General features: G+C 39.0%; 1 long non-coding RNA gene and 1 other non-coding gene across 2 annotated transcripts; one reads left to right on the top strand and one right to left on the bottom strand.

The window, feature by feature from the left end:
- Positions 1-2,316: 2,316 nt before the first annotated feature.
- Positions 2,317-2,423, bottom strand: LOC112866178 (U6 spliceosomal RNA). The gene has a single exon (XR_003224046.2). It is a non-coding gene; the product is annotated as a U6 spliceosomal RNA (small nuclear RNA).
- An 11,927-nt stretch (positions 2,424-14,350) lies between these two features.
- On the top strand, positions 14,351-15,784 carry LOC147576865 (uncharacterized). Its single transcript, XR_015241476.1, has 2 exons — positions 14,351-15,592; positions 15,694-15,784. It is a non-coding gene; the product is annotated as an uncharacterized LOC147576865 (long non-coding RNA).
- The last annotated feature ends 288 nt before the right edge of the window (positions 15,785-16,072 follow it).

The following is a 16,072-nucleotide window of genomic DNA, read 5'->3' as shown; positions in this document are numbered from 1 at the left end:
TCTGCCCCTCCTCCGCTCACGCTCTGCCTGTCTGTCTGTTTCTCACACAAATAAATAAACATTTTAAAAAATTAAAAAAAGAAAAGAAGAAGCTGTAGCAACTAGTGCCAGAGTATCAGGTTATGCTGTAATAAGTTAATATAACCCACAAATACTTACTACAACCCCTTCCCATGTGTCCTGGTCAAGCAACTCAGGCTTGCTTAATTATAATTAGCTCCCATTATCAGTCTTACATCTCTTTCTCTTTCCTTTATCCTCATTTTTGTGCCATGATCAAAGGTATATTTTTCAAAGTCTCGCCCCCTCCTACCTCTTAACAATGTATGAATCCTCATATCCCCTGATATACCTCCTGGAAAATTAATATCACAGGTATGCGATGAAAATTACTATGATATCTTCCTCTGAATAATAACTGAATGAAATGACTGGCCTAGCTGGAAACAGAAAGAGATGATTCTAAATATACAATTCCCCTCTTAAGCAAAAGGAAATTGATCTCATGTTGAACTGTATCCACTTGACACTGACAGAATAGCTTACTATGTATTTAACATAGTAGAAATTTTGAATGGATAACAGATGGAGGAATCATATTGTGTCTTCTGGTCATCAGAGAATGAATGGACCCCAGTGTTTCTAAGCACCCTGGACAGTTCCTTTGCTCTCATCAGTCCTACCCCTTGCATCTTTCCATTTGAATAAATGGGTCATATTATCACTACACAGGTTTAAAAATTGTATATCAGAAAGTATCTCAGCTGTCATCTTGCACAACTTCTTTTTTGAGAAGTGAAGAAGCTTAGACCCAGGGGCCAATTACTTTGTCCAACGTCACTGCTATCTTGTCCAGAATAAAGAACAACAACTACAACAACTTAAGTCTCATGAGTCCTATTCTGAAAGCCTTCTCTACAACATATTGAGGTTTCCTAAGTTCCTCTTAATCATTACTTTGAAAGTAAGAGAATCCAAGAAGGTTGGAAGACTCTAAACATATTTATTTGCCAAAGTTAATATTCTCTCCTTTTCCACTCATCTTCATAATCTGAAAGTGTGGTTTGGAAGAAATCTGTGTCATTCTTTCTACCTAGTTGAGGTTAAAACTATGCCTTATTTATCTATATTTTTGTTCATTTTTTTCCCATGCCTCTGTACATGGTTAGGACATGAAGATGTCACAAAAACCAGTGTCTCCAAGAGGCATGCCCCTCATGCAGGAAATAAGAGATTACATTTCCTCTAAGACATTATCTTATATGTACATAAAATACAGTTGATTCAAAATGCTCTTAACCTAATAATAAATCTTTGAATGTTAATTGTGCCTTTATTTCCAGCACACATTTGTATCAATAACCTCATGTTTAAATCACTAGGGCCTTTTGCTACTGTTGTTTTTGTTGAAAGCTAATGCTGGAGGTGATGTGCCCATAGGAACCTCTAAAAATCCATTTTTAAGTTTATTTTTATTTATTTCAAGAGAGAGATAGAGAGAAAGCAGGGGGAGGGGTAGAGAGAGAGGGAGACATAAGCAGGCTCTGCGCCATCAGCACAGAGCCCAATGCAGGGTTTGAACTCATGAACCATGAGATCACGACCTGAGCCGAAATCAAGAATCAGATGCTTAACCGACTGAGCCCCTAACAATTCATTTTTACATAGCATTACTTACACTCATCCATTCTTTCCTTTCTGCTTTACAGCTCTATTGGAAACTTTCCTTTTCAATCAGTTTCTATTAATGAATGTTAACATATCACGTTTTAGGCTATGCTAAGATGAAATAGTGTCAAAAGAAATAAACCTTTCAACAGCCATCTTCATTTCCTCTTTTCCTGATTTTCCTACTGCAGTAGAAGTTTTCTTCCTTTTCTTAAATGTCCTTTATCTTGACACCTTTTTCTTTTAGCTACTATATTGCTAATATATCATATTTACCAATGTAACTGTTCTATAATACATCTAATTCTTAATTCTTAAAATCTTATATATCTAGTCTCACCTTTCATCCTTTCTGATCAACTAAAGTGAAAGCCACAGCAACCTCCCCCACCTCCACCCCCCACTTAACCTTTCTTATCATCTGCAGGACCAGAACTGTTGCAAGAGTTATTTCTGCTGTTAGAAAGATTATAACAATCGAGTTGCCACAGCCCTACATTTCATTTGTATCCCTCCTCACCCTATATCTAGAAATCAGACATCTAGCATTTCTTCTTTGAATATGATGTGGCTGTAGTGTCATCAACAACACTCATTTTTTTTAACACTCAAGTGCCCTCCTTACTCCCCATCACCTATTCAAAAAAAAAAAAATATGGCACCTTCACGAATTTTCGTGTCATCCTTGTTCAGAAGCCATGCTCTTCTTCTCTGTATCATTCCAATTTTAGTATATGTGCTATTGAAACAATCATATTCATAGATTGTTGTATTCAAAAAGACTTTTCAGGGGTGCCTGGGTGGCGCAGTCGGTTAAGCGTCCGACTTCAGCCAGGTCATGATCTCGCGGTCCGCGAGTTCGAGCCCCGCATCGGGCTCTGGGCTGATGGCTCAGAGCCTGGAGCCTGTTTCCGATTCTGAGTCTCCCTCTCTCTCTGCCCCTCCCCCATTCATGCTCTGTCTCTCTCTGTCCCAAAAATAAATAAACGTTGAAAAAAAAAATTTTTTTTTAAAAAAAGACTTTTCAGAACTCTCTCAGAAGCACAATATCACATGCATTAGGGCCACAATTGTAAAACTTCTTTATATTAATTTTCTGGACATTTAGAAACATAAGCAGAGTACTTATTCTTGGCATATCTTTTTTACGCTTATTTATTTTGAGAGAGAGAGTGTGTGTGTGTACAAGTGGGGGAGGGGCAGAGAGAGAGGGAGAAAGAGAGCGAGGGAGAAGCCCATGCAGGCTCCGTGCTGTCAGTGAAGAAGACACAGGGCTTGATCCCATGACTGTGAGATCACAACCTGAGCCAAAATCAAGAGTCGAACACTCAACTGACTGAGCCACCCAGGCACTGCCTTGGAATATCCTTATAGACTTTAATCAGTTTCTTAGCTATAGCAACCTCTAAAAGTGTCACAAATATTTTTTTGAAGACTTTATTTTTATTAAGACAGTCCTATTATTTTAAATTTTGTCCTGAACTTTCTTATTTTCTTGCAATCAATTTTCTTTTTTCTTTTTCTTCTTCTTCTTTGTTTTTGTTTTGTTTTGTTTTTTTGAGAGAGAGTGCGAGCGGTAGAGGGAAAGAGCAGATCTTAAGCAGGCTCCACGGCCAGTGTGGAGCCCAACAAGGGGCTTGATCTCACAACCGTGAGATCATGACCTGAGCCGACATCAAGAGCCAGACACTTAATCTACTGAGCCACCCAGGCGACCCCTCTCGCAATCTTTTTAAAAGTTGAATTTTTGTTTAATAAATTTGAAATTACTGGCATTGCCAGTTGACTTGTCTTTTAGACCCTCTCATGTTTTAGTAAGAAAAATCTCCAGGTGGTCAGGTGAGGCCAGACAAATACTGCTAAATAGGGACTACTCTCAATTCTAATTCTTTGTAAGGAAGTGTACAACTATTTCAGCTCAAATGTCTTCGAAGTTTCTATTTGTGGGTTTCCATCTAAATTACTTTCACTTTGTATAGGATCAAACTCTTCAAACAATGTGTCTCTATTTGCCACATTAAAAATGGTGGCCAGAGGAGAGGGGGCTGGGGGCTGGGCAAAATGGGTGAAGGGTTGCTACAGGTACCGGAACTCCAGGCATGGAAGGAATAAGTCATGGGAATGAAAGGCATTCATAGGGAATATATCAAATGATACTGTAATATCGTTGTATGGTGACAGATGGTAGCTACACGTTTGACAAGCATAGCATAACGCATAGAGAAGTCAAATCACCATGTGGTACACGTGAAACTAAAGTCACATTGTGTATCAACTATACTCAGATTAAAAAAAAACTTAATAAATAAAATAAATATCTCATAAAATGCAAACACTGCAAAATCATAAGTCTTCTCAACTTTATTTCCATTCTGGAAGAAAATATAAATACATCAAATTAAAAATAAAGTTTCCATGAAAAGACTATTCCCCAAAGCTGAAATATTTCAAGGTCTTATTGAATTCAGAATGAAGGCTTACATATGTTGAATCCTCACAGCCTCATCAGACAAGATATACCCCACGCTGGTATTCAAGATCAATTCTTCTCCTGCATTTGTATTCATTTTCAGGATTGTCTTGTGTGAAAATTTTGTTTGTAGCGATTCCAATTTTCTAAAACCTTCAAAAACTGAAGTTGTATAGTGTGCCAATTATTGAAAATTCTTTTGTTTTTTTTTTTGACTGTAGCTGACCTGCTGGACCTCTGCCTCCCACCTGTCCTACAAATGAAGTTGGTTCCCAGGTCCTTGGCCCTGGCTGTGGCTATGCTGGCCCGGGAATTTCTGGGCCCCAGCTACCATGAACAGCAGCAGCTATAGGCCAGTTGACAAACAGAACATCCTGAAAATTTTCAAAACAGATGTCCAAGTGATTTGGAACAAAATGCAATTAAAATCAGGTAACTCATTCACACACACACAAAAGAAAGAAAGAAAGAAAGAAAGAAAGAAAGAAAGAAAACAAAAGAAAAAATCAAGCTTATAGAACATGTAAGCTGATTTACATAAATTTTTAACATTTGTAAAATATGCTCATTGACAGCAAAACATTTACCCCCTTTTTATTTTTTTTTTGTATTCAACATCAGCTTCATAACAAAACATTAAGTTTAATTGTTTTAGCTGTATCTATAAGAATAGTTGTAAATGTTATCAGCAATAGCTTCTATTTTTGACTATGGAATACTGTGGCTTGTTTGGATGGATGCAATCTGAATAATATGTTCGTCACTAATTCCATGCACATTTCTATTCCACAGGTCTCTCCATTTAGTAACAAACACTGATCATCCGGAGGGGGTGAGCCACCAAACTTTGTGCTTATATTGTCATCACAGAGTATTTCATTTTGTTTCAATATTGAACATTTTCCCGAAATGACAGTAGCATTCAAAATAATGTCAGAAATTTCACCTCTGGAAGAATGAACTTCCAGAAGATTTACTTGATTCCATGACTGGGTGGGTGAAAAACTATTTTTGGAACCATCTTTAGGGACTTGCGATTTGAAACATATGACTCAGCCTGTTTCAGCCAGGAATCTTTCAGAGAATTAAACTCTGATGCTCCAAGGCATCCATTGTGTGCAATGGCGTGCACATCTGCAATGGTATAGTTATGTACCATCTTTGGGAAAATTGAGAAAACAGTCTCTCAAGTCACTTTTCTGGGTTCTGTGGCTCAGCTGAGAAACTCAGTTGATCGCACTAATGTAAAACTGTCATCATTTAACTACTACTGAATATGCTCTTCTGTAAAAGGAGCCAACACAGCAACAGTTACTACTTCAGTTCTTGTATTGTATACACAAGAAAACTCGGCATAAAAAAAGGCAGAGAAAATAATTTAGAAGAATGTTCCTTTTTTAAGTGTGCATAAAAAAGTCAAGCTTCACATTATTGTCTGTAAACACACCCTCTAGAACGGCAGAGACTAAGCCGTTGCCTTCAAGCGTGATCTTCTTAAACTACGAACTCTCTGGATGCTGGTGCTTCTTCAGCCGTTTTGTGTTCTCATGTTGCCATGTGGTCAGTGACCGCGCCACAGCCTCTGGGGTGGACGGTGAATGTGGACAAATATTGTGTGCCAGGGACGCACTCGTCATCAACTTCCATGAGAATGAAAACTTGGTCCTTGAATTTTCATTGGTGCACTTTTCTTCCTCTTGGACTTATTTCTGTCAAAAAGGTTTACTGCCAAAGAAAAAAATGTATCACCAAACATTACAATATTGGCCATAGATTATACCCTATCCGTGGTGACATCACCTTAGCGAAAGCATTCACACTAGTCAGTACCTGATCTACACTGGACTGCCCAGTTTTCAGTTCAGGCACACATTTCATTTATACCTCACAAAAGTTCCCATGTTTGTCATTGATCCTGCCAACTGGTGGCCTGGGGGCTTTGTGCCTCCTTCAGGTTAGAGCAGGAATCAGGGCAAGGCCATGTCACAACTGGCTGGCAAATCAAGATGCCACCAGGGCAGCAACTACAAATGCCTCTACCAGCACCTCTCAAGACCAGAAAAAATGAACCATCCCACACCACTTGCATCTGAGTGCATTTCATCACTGAGCATCTGACGTTCCTCCCTTGAAAACGAGGCATCTGCGAGTTGTGTCTTAAAGGAGTGATATAACCCCACAGTCAGTTCACACCTCCATTCAATATATACATAGCTCACACAATACTAGAGATCAGAGCGGAGGCGTTATTAGCTACAGAGTAGAGGTCCACTAAGACCAACCTAACAAAGTGCTGTTAATGCAACAATTAATATTTCTACTTCATTAGCCAGTGAACAATGCCGAGCAAATGCTAAATTGGAGGGAATGCTGGACAGCAGGTAAAACCTGGAGACAGTTGCCAGCAAATTGAGGCGTAAGATTCCTTGAACTATAAGGAAACAAACAAAATCGTCTAAGCAGAATTTTTCCTTGAAATATTTTCATTTCCACGTTATAACATTCAATAAGGATCATGGTTTTATTACACGGTTTCTTTAAGAAAAACAATCTCTTCTAAAATGAGTATATTCCAAAGGACAATTTATGGGGTTGAACCAAACGAAGTTGCCATTCTTTACAGTTCAAAAATAGTTGACTATCAGCAACTTTGTATTGATCATCTTAACGCCTCGAGACAGTCCACCGTTCAGATAGCACGTTGTTGAAACCAAAGAACGAGAAAGAGTTTTGGAGGAAATGCATTCTAACCATGAAGAAAATGTACACATTCCAGAAGACGATTAGAAAATGGAAGATCAATCAAAGGCTAGAAAAGTCACCAATGGGTCTTTGCTTTAATTACATCCCGAAAATTTTGTGAAAATCTTGTCTCGAGCGAGATCTACCCTGAAGTATCCTCAAGAGGGTATGCGTTCAGAAACCAAAAAGAAACCAGAGGCTCACAGAGGATACCAGTAATTTGTCTGGCACTTTGCAAAGTGAGAAAGAGAATTGAAAACGGAATGGGACCGATTAGACTCGAAAAGAAAGAAAAGCAAGAACAGATTCTCAGGGAACCTCGGGCCTTGCCCTGAGGTGTACCAGTCACGCACTTAAAACCCTTTAACATCAAAACCCTGTTTAACACATGCTAACGCCCAGCTGGATGTGATTTTCAATCCTCCCCTTAATTTTTCTCAGGTGCTGGACTTGTAAGGGCCCAGCTTCATGCAGCTCACAAGGCGGGCGGCGGGGGGAGTTCCTAACTCAATGCTATTCCACAGAGGTATTTACGGCAACGGGGGGTTGCGAGGGAACCTCTACTGTTTTCATCTGGGACAGCAGGGAACAGGCGGTTTTGGGCAGAGAGGTACCGGTACTGGACCTGTGATTGGTCACCTCTCTCACATACTAGCTGTGACACCCACCAGATCACTTCATTGCTCTAGACTTCATCAAGAAAGGGGGAGCTTGGACCAGGGAAGCTCCAAGGGGATGGTTCTGTGCTATTTTCCTGAAATTGGGATAATGCAAAATTAGCAGACCACTTCTGTTCCCTTATTTGTGTTCTTAGGTAGCTCCCAAGAATGGAGAGAGACAGAGAGACAGAGAGAGATCCTAGGAATCTTTAATGTGGAAGAAGTTACGGGATCAATAAATAAGAACAGAGGCCAAAAGTGGGGTCCAAGTTCAGGGGAGGAGGCGGTGAAGGATGAATTTGTCTGTTTTGAGGTTACTTTTTACCAAATCTGCTTCTGAGTGCTGTGGAAAAGAAACATCATTTAAAAGGAGTTTATTTTTGCTTCTTGCTGAGATCGGTGTGACTGAAATTCAGCCTTGTTTTGTTTTTTGTTTTTTGTTTTAATTCTCCTGATGTTTTTCTGTTTGTTCAGTCCTGAGCTCTTGAGAGATATTTTAACTCCGAAAGAGAAAGAAAAAAACAAACTACAGGGTAACATTCTATGTCTGGACATTTTTCTTATAAATTCTCTCTCTCTTTTTTGGGGGGGGGGAGTGCATATTTGAGGAACTTCAAAGCATGTGTTGTTAATCACTCTATTGGCATTTCATTAATGTTTGCAATTCTGACTTATTAAATCTAAATGAAGTCCTTATTGGAGACATTTAATATATGCTACAGTATGCTATGAGCAGGGTAAAATGTCCTGAAGGATGGAGGAAATGAATTTCCCTGCGTGTCTTCCAGGGTAGCATTTTTTCCTGGAAGGATATCCTCCAGAAGCAGGAGGACGCCATTGTTAGTTGTTTGAAATACAGATATTTCACCTGCAGTTAACCTATTAGTGGATAATGTTGTTTTGACTGGAGATACGAAATGGACCATAAAATAATTGTTTAGTCCTCATTGTTTAAATAGAGAAACCAAAACTATCCAGGGTATGGGCTTTGCCTAAGGTCATATAAGTAATAACACGGTCACACCTTCTAACTTCTGGCCCTTGGTTTATCCCACAGCATAAATTAAAGAATACTTACTCACTTCTGAAAGTTCCCTTATCAGGCTACCATCTTGGATTGGCTGGGTGACCTTAGGTTGCATAACCACTTGACCCTCACTGTTTTTTTTGTTTTGTTTTGTTTTGTTTTGTTTTTTGTTTTCTCTCCTGATAACTTGGAGGTTTCCACCTTACCCAGTTGAAGGTGGCAGGTTTGAACAAATGAGTCCATCTGTCGAAGTCTGTATTAGAGACAGTCAAGCAGGAGAGGTCGGATAATGTAGGCTTCAGAGCAATTATCCCTGCCCCAATTCCTTAAGGATTTTCTCTATGGAAACTTCTCCACTGTTCCTCCAAAGATCAGAATATTGAGAAATACGGGAGCCTGTTGTTAGCAAAACTCGGTTAGCTAATCCCCCACCCTCATTTACACTAGCATGTCTATGATCTCTGTTCACCATTCTGAAATCCAAAAAACTCTGAAACCAGAAGTTATCCTCAGTGAGTCACTAAAACTCATTCGGCAACAAAAGCTGGTAGAAACTAGTGTGTTTATTTATAGTCTTTATTTATCCTAGAGAGTATGAATATTCAGCCAGTATCATGGCATTCATTTACAGGGCAGGTATCCAGAACTTGCTGGGGGGGTATAACATAATGGCATAGACATTATATTTCTAAACTTTACAAAGTCCCCGGTTTGTAGACATCTGGCAATTTTGGATTTTGAATAAGAAATATATACAGGTTGACCTGCATATAAAAGTTGTGTGCTTTGAGAGCCTTGGGAAAATTCAAAGCATGATTTGTGGCACTCAAGTGAGATGATGTGTCTCATGGCGAGGCAAGAGTTGTTTTGGGTGGCGGCATCTCTCATGTATGCAGAGCATATGTTTCCATACCATACCAGAAGAAATCACGTTGACTTTCTCAGAGGACAGTTCAGGGACATTCTTTTCAAGAACTGACACGCTCCATAGCTTAGATCCAGAAGTAATTCTTGCGCTTGGAGTACATATGTACAAACACTCATGAACTGGGGACTCAGCAAATGCAACGAAGTTTGCAGTTAAGCTAGTGACAACTTCCCCCAAACAAGTGTTCCACGGCCAACTGCCAAGACAGAAAAGAAGGCTGTGACCAAAAATGCTAGAGGAGCCCCGAATATTCCTCCTGCTCTTGAAAACCGACAGTGCACATTAGTTGACTAAATGCTTGGAAGACTCCTGCAAAAACAATAACTGTTTAGCTCCTTTGGCAATGAAATCTTTCATTTCCAAAAATACCTCATAACATCTCAAAGTGCTTAACATTTTCACGAAAGAAACACTGAGAACGTTCCTTGCTGCCGTTGAATGTGACTAAATTCCAGGTTCTCTGCCATGCCTAAATAGGATGACAGATAGAGAAGAGCAACAAGGAGCCAGGTCATGGAGGAAAGGTTATAGGCACGTGGATGGGAATATGAGTCTGACAAAGAGAAGATCTGGAGTCTTCTGATCCATCGCTGATTATTATCTTTAAATGTTCCCACTACTATCATCAGAGTTTCTCCTCCTGTGGCTATAAAGCTCCTTCAGATAAAATTTTCCAGTTGGCCTCTTTTAGCTGAACACAGCTATTTTCTTGAACCATGGTAACATACTTCTAACATGAACTTTCCCGTCTGAATCATTTATGTGTCAAGTTCAGCGGCGTTAAGTTCACGCACATTGTTGTGCGATCGTCACCACCATCCATCTCCAGTTTGTTTCCATCTTCTCAACCTGAAACTCTGAACCCATGAAACAATACGTCCCCCTTCCCACTTTCCCCCAGCCTCTGGCAGCACCGTTGTACTTTCTGTCTCTATGAATTTGATTACTCTGGAGACTTCCTAAAGTCGGAATCACACAATATTTGTCCTTTTGTGGCTGGCATACTTGGCATAATGTCCCTAAGATTCATCTATGTTGTGGCACATATCATGATTCCACTTCTTTTTATGACTGAATGATATTCCATCGTATGTACATTTTGTTTCTCCATGTATCCATTGATCGACATGAGGTCTGCTCCCATCTTGAGGCTATTGTTGATGATGCCCCAATGAACATGTACGAATATCTGTTTGAGCCCTTGCTTTCCATTCTTTGGATGTATACCCACAAGTTGAATTGCTGGATCCTATGGTTATTCTATGTTTAATTTTTAAAGAAACCATTATACTAATTCCAAAACAGCTGCACCATTTTGTATTCCTCCCAGCAGTGCACAAGGGCTCCAGTTTCTCTCACTCCTCATCAATACTTGTGATTTTCTGTTTTTCTTACTGGTAGCCATCCCAATGAGTGCGCAGTGACATCTCATTATGACTTTGCTTTGTATTTTCCTGATGACTAATGACGTGGAGCATCGTTTCACATGCTTATTGGCCATTTACGTATTTTATTTAAAGAAATGTCTATCCAGGCCCTTTGCCCATTTTTCAATCAGGTTGCTGGTTTTGTTGTTCTTGTTGTTGATTTGTAAGGTGAACATAATTTATATATATTTATATATATAATATATATTTATATATTTATATTTATATTATTTATATATTATATTATATATAAATTATATATTATATATAATATATATTATTTATACATATAAATAATATATAATATAAATAATATATAATATATAAATATATATATAAATATTTATAATATAAATATTATATTTATATTTATATATTTATATTTATATATTTATATATCATATATATTTATATATAAAATATATAAATATATTACCTCTCCCTAAAGGTAGAATTCACTGCCTCTAAGATGGTGAATTTGTATGATTTGAAATGTTCAAACAGAAGCTGAAATTGTAGCTCTTTAGTAATTTATTTCCTTTAATAAAAAAAATGTTCATGCTCCAGTTAAACATGACTGTTTGAATGCATGCATTTATTGACACGTCCACTTGAAACTCCACTAAATTGGAGTTTCAGGGGTGCCTGGGTGGCGCAGTCGGTTAAGCGGCCGACTTCAGCCAGGTCACGATCTCGCGGTCCGTGAGTTCGAGCCCCGCGTCAGGCTCTGGGCTGATGGCTCAGAGCCTGGAGCCTGTTTCCGATTCTGTGTCTCCCTCTCTCTCTGCCCCTCCCCCGTTCATGCTCTGTCTCTCTCTGTCCCAAAAATAAATAAACGTTGAAAAAAAAATAAAATAAAATAAATTGGAGTTTCAGTGATTCATTCCACAAATATTTATTGAGCACCTACTATGTATCAGGACTGTTTTTGGCACTGGAGATAGAGCAGTGGATAAAGCAGTCTCTGGAACTGAGGAACATATGTTGTGACATGTGAGGAGTTAGAAAATGGAAAATGTTGTTATTTCAGAATCACAATATCTGTAAGAAGAGAATTTCAGGTAACAGGACCAGAAGCCAAAGGCCTTGAAACAAGAGAATGCTCGGTATCTTCAATAGAAGTGAAGGCTAGTATGGCAGAGAGCAGTAAGTACAGGGGGTCAAGGACAGGAGATAGAATTTGAATAGACAGAGCATATAATGCTACGGAAAGGCTCTTGGATTTTATTCCAAAGATAAAGGGAAGTCGGTGGATCACTTTGAACAATGGAAATGCATGAGCAGATTTTGATTTTAAAAGGTCACTCAGGGGGTGCCTGGGTGGCTCAGTTGGATAAGTTTCTGACTTCGGCTCAGGTCATGATCTCACAGTTTGTGAGTTCAAGCCCCGCATTGGGCCCTGCACTCCACTGACAGCTCAGAGCCTGGAGCCTGCTTCAGACTCTGTGTCTCCCTCTCCCTCTGCCCTCCCCTGCTCATGCTCCATCTCTCTCTGTCTCTCAAAAAATAAGTAAAGGTTAATTTTTTTTTTTTTAAAGATCACTCTGTCTTTTGTGTAGAGAATGTTCTTAGCAGGCCAAAAATAGAATTAACTATTAAGAGTAAACCAGGTGACAGACAATACTGGGTTGGTCAGGTCAATGGTTGTAAAGGTAATGAAACTTCAGAAGTGAAATATTCTTTGAAGGTAAAGTCAATAGATGTGCTGATGGATTGAATAAGAAGGTAAAAGAAAGAAAATAAGAAGATCTCAGCAACCAGGTGATTGTGCCATTTGCTGATATGAGGACATGAGAAAGGCAGGTCTGGATGGAGAAGAAGAGTTTGGTATTAGAATGTTAAGTTTGAAATATAAATGACATATCACAAGGAGACGCAAAGTAGGGAACAAGCAGAACGTTAGGCTGACTTAGCAGGACAGAGAAAGAGAAAACTTCCTCTGGCAGTTAAAACAAAGAAACAAAAAAAGACTGATTTACCCTATCTGAGAAAAGATCAGGAATTTGAGGTGATAAGATAACTTCTGAAAATGATCGTGGAAATAAGACTGAAAATAGCAAAGGTGATTAGAAGTCTTTGTAGGAGAGTTGGATGCAGAAGCCTGCGTCTCTACTCCCTCCATTCAATTGTGCGTCTGCCTATTCTTTGTTCCAGCAGAAGAACAAGGGGCTGCCTTCTGGATATGTCGAACCAAAGACATTCTAGAGCTGAAGACATGAGGTTCAGGAGAGTGTGGGAACATGGCACTGAAACAGGAATGTTACATTACATTACACTGTATGTGAAGACCCCACCTATTTCCCTACTCCAACTTGACTTCCAGGGGGTAATCAAGTTTATTTCTCCCTATGGAAAACCACAGATTCTTCTTTGAGGGATCTGCCTAATACACTAGGAAAGATTCTGAGATATGAGGAGTCTCAAAAAAAGTGACCAATAAAATCACCCTATAGAGAACCCCACCGGCCCACAAGGTACACTGCAGCAGAAAAAGTTTCCAAAAAGTTTTTATTTTTTTATGTTTATTTATTTTTGAGGGGGAGAGGAGCAGAAGGAGAGGGAGACACAAAATCTGAAGCCGGATCCAGGCTCTGAACTGTCAGCACAGGGTCTGATGTGGGGCTTAAACTCTCCAACCACAAGATCATGACCTGAGCCTAAGTCGGATGCTTAACCGACTGAACCATCCAGGCAACCCCCCCCCCAATGGTTTTTAGTGAATTGTTTTTAAATATTCAAAAAACCAAAGAATATCAGATATTTGAGGAAATTCTGTAATATGAAAGATATACCAAAACAAACAAAAAAATCAGAGAGCTAAAGAAAACAAAAACCATATTTATAATTGAAAACTTTGAAAAGACAAAAGTTGTAAGTCAATGAAACAAAAATATACAGCTATAAAAAGAATGTTTAGAGAGGTTAAAAAAGAGATTTTGGTTGTTAAAAATATCTAAACTATGTTTAAAAAAGTTATCAGTGGAACCAATGAATAAGATTGAGAAAATCTCACTCAAAGTAAGACATACAAACCAACATACAGCAGAAATGTATTAAATGTAACTGAAAGTGTTAAATATAACTGAAAACCAGTCGAGAAGAGTAGATATCCATAACAGGAGGTCCAGAGAGATAAAATGGAGGGAAGAAAATTACATAAGAAATTTACATAGAACCAAAGAGCGTGAGTTCCCAGATTGAAAGGGGCCCAACAAGTACCCAGCACAAATATCTATGACACAAAGTGAATCACATCATTAGGAATGACATTTTAAAATGTTGGAGGTGAAGAGTAGACCCTAATAATCATGAATGAGAAAAAAAATACAAATCAGATTACCCACACAAACAAAGGACTCAAGTCAGAATGCCATAGAAATCTAAACCAACCTAGTTGCTAGGAAACAAGAGGAAAAATGCCTTCAAATTATGAGGGAAAATGATCTACCTAGAAAGTGTATCATCCCATTATAGATTAAATGTGAGTAAAGAATAAAGACATACTCAGATTGCAATTTAGAATAAGAGTACTTCCAAATACTTTTCCAGGATTTATGGTACTACTTTTTTCCACCAAACGTAGAGGAGAGACAAAATGAAAGAAGGCAGAAGATAAAGGAAACAGCCACACCAACAAAGGAGACAGGAGAAGGAGAGGCCCAGGATGATATGGGAAAGCCCCAGATAACATAGCTACAGTGGGCAAAGAAGACAACCGGTCCACATTGGGATAGGAAAATGGAGGACCACAGAAGATATTTCTCCAAGAGGTCAAAATTGATAGAATATCTCATATGTTGGAAAATATTAAGGGGATGTTGACACTTTTGAGACAGTGTTCTGGGTTGATTTTGTTCTGGGGATACAGGAAACTAAGCAAGCAAAAAATTAAGAAAAATTAGTAATGCTAGGGAAGCAACATTGTACAAGAAAGGATATATAATCATAGTAGTCTGCATGGCTCAGCTGCACATAACATTTGGTATTATCATGAAAATGTGAAGACTAAATACACCGCCAAGAAAAATCGTCCTATATCTATATTGAGAGAGCAGATGGGAAATACATGTAGGGAGGGAGGATATGAGAGCGAAATCTTTCACAGTCGGAAGTTAATGGAAAATGTTTAACTTCATTAAAAAAAAAAAAAAACATGTTTTGTATTGTCTACACTTAGTTTGTCTAATGTTCACTTCCCTTTAATGACCACCTCAACACTGAAATCTGGCTTCCACACTTGTCAATAGCAAATATCACCGATGACCTTTTTATTGCTTAGGCCAAAGGACATGGAAACTTTGTAGCTTTTGTGTGTCTTCTCCACAGCCATTTCTCTGTCGACCTGAGCTCCAGTTGCAAACAGGCAAGGGCCCTCTTAACATGTTATGGATGTCCCAGAGACTCCTTGAGACTGATGGGTCAGAACCTGGACTCCCTGATCACAACCCAATCCCCATCCCCCACTCCCAGATCCCCTACTCCTTATCTCATAGTCCCAGGCGTAGTTAATAGCACCATCATTCAAAGCATTATGGAGCAGACCAGACCAAGGGCTGATCAGAGGGAAAAAACCTACTGTAATGGCTAAAAGCTTATTGGAAACAAAGAAAACCCACATCTATCAGATTTCCTCTCAGAGGGACATGTCAAATAAACCTTTTTCAGTCGAAGGTAAGTTTTCTAAGAAGTATGCTCTAGTACAAAGAGAGGATCACTAAACCCTCTTCTAAAGTGGGACAGTCTGCTTAATTGCTCTCCTTTTGTTAGTTTAGGTGGAAGAAGCAAGTTTGAAGCCAGAGGACAGGAGAGGAGAGGCTGAGGACGTTTGCGAGGTGCTATGTCAAATAGATCTGTTTGATAGGGTGCTACTTTATTTACTGACGGGAGACTTCCACCTGTTAGAGTCTGGTTTACCATTACCCCTCAGTTACCTAAATCATACATCTAGATCATTACCCTTTTCCATACAACCCACAGGCAGCTGGTCACCACCGAGTCCACTTTCTCAATCTCTTTTAATCTGCCCCCAAAACTCTTATCCCCCCTTAACCCGATTTCAGGTCCCGAGTCTCCTCATCTCTCGCAGAATTCTTTCAGTAGCTCCCTAATGGATTTCCATCCTCATCAATGTTTTTCTTCAGTTTCACCTTT

The sequence above is a fragment of the Puma concolor genome, chromosome D1 (assembly GCF_028749965.1).
Source record: "Puma concolor isolate L17-30 chromosome D1, mPumCon1.1.hap2, whole genome shotgun sequence".
Classification (NCBI taxonomy): Eukaryota; Metazoa; Chordata; class Mammalia; order Carnivora; family Felidae; genus Puma; species Puma concolor.
Note: the sequence above shows the minus strand (reverse complement) of the source record. Positions and strands in the feature narration are given on the sequence as shown.